Consider the following 1,386-nt stretch of genomic DNA (forward strand, 5'->3'; position numbering starts at 1 on the left):
CTCGTGATCCACCCGCCTCGGCCTCCCAAAGTGCTGGGATTACAGGCTTGAGCCACCGCGCCCGGCCTCCACACTTTATTTTTTTTGCAATGAGCACAAATTAATGAAAAAGTAAAACAACAAAATACTACAACCTCCTCTAGCCACCCATCACAATTAGCCACAGCTGCTAAATATCTGAATTTTGGTTTCCATGAGAAAATGAATCATCCATTACTTTTCTACCCTCTAACATAAAATTTAAGGACACTTATTGTCAATCACAATTAGAAAGGAATATTGGAGGAGGTCGGGGTCGGGGCGCGGAAAGGCAGGAGGCACCTGGCCACCTTTAGAGCCTTGCACGGGGCACAATGGGACGCCCCCAGGAAGAGGCGGAGCTGGGTTCGACCGCTGCGGCTGCGGTTGGATAATGTGCTGGAACTGGCTAGTACCAGCTCGGGAGCCAAATATGTACATCTCTTCCCAAATCCACGTTAGAAACGTCGTATTAGAAGCTCAAGGTTGGTCATGGTGGGATTATTTACACCACAGAAAGCAGAAACTACTAGAGGACGTGGTGCACCAGACTAAGAGAATAAACCTAGAAACAGGAAGACGTAATCCAGGCAACAGGATATCTCAATATAGGCAGAGAGGAAATGGACCAAATGAACCATTACATTCTCCATGGTGGCATGTCAGGGCTGGTTGCAAGGAGAGGAGAGGAGAGGGGAGAGAGGAGAGGAGAGGAGAGGAGAGAAAAGAGAAGAAAAAAGAAAAGAAAGAAATTAAGAGACAAGAATGCTTTGGTGATTCTGTTCCGGCGGGTTTGAGAAGGAGGCAGAATGATCTTTTCTGGAAGCGGTATTGGGGATTTGGTGTAGAGCTGAGAACTCCACATTGCCATTAAATGGTGTGAACTTGCTCCAAACAGCTCCATTCACCCCCAGGCTTCATAAGCCTAACACTGGAATTTCCAACTGAAATAAACTTACGACTTTTCCATCAAAAAAAAAAAAGAAAGCAAAAATTTATTTTTTAATGTTAAAGATACAGACATTTCCAATGAAAATTATTAAGGTAAAAGTTTGAATAAAAATAATAATAAGGCCGGGCGCGGTGGCTCACGCCTGTAATCCCAGCACTTTGGGAGGCCGAGGCAGGTGGATCACAAGGTCAAGAGATCGAGACCATCCTGGTCAACACGGTGAAACCCCGTCTCTACTAAAACTACAAAACATTAGCTGGGCATGGTGGCACGTGCCTGTAATCCCAGCTACTCAGGAGGCTGAGGCAGGAGAATTGCCTGAACCCAGGAGGCGGAGGTTGCGGTGAGCCGAAATCGAGCCATTGCACTCCAGCCTGGGTAACAAGAGTGAAACTCTGTCTCAAAAAAAAAAAAAA

The 1,386-nt window shown here is 46.0% G+C and overlaps 1 protein-coding gene and 1 long non-coding RNA gene across 2 annotated transcripts in view; one reads left to right on the forward strand and one right to left on the reverse strand.

Moving 5' to 3' along the window:
* The window catches only part of ATP6V1E1 (ATPase H+ transporting V1 subunit E1), a 42,731-nt gene that overhangs the window by 31,778 nt on the left and 9,567 nt on the right, over positions 1–1,386 (reverse strand). The window lies entirely within an intron of this gene.
* Positions 1–1,386, forward strand: part of LOC116543775 — a 16,028-nt gene that overhangs the window by 7,337 nt on the left and 7,305 nt on the right. The gene's annotated exons all lie outside the window — the stretch shown is intronic.

This window comes from Sapajus apella, unplaced genomic scaffold (genome assembly GCF_009761245.1).
Source record: "Sapajus apella isolate SASKATOON/1434 unplaced genomic scaffold, GSC_monkey_1.0 scaffold195, whole genome shotgun sequence".
Lineage (NCBI taxonomy): Eukaryota > Metazoa > Chordata > Mammalia > Primates > Cebidae > Sapajus > Sapajus apella.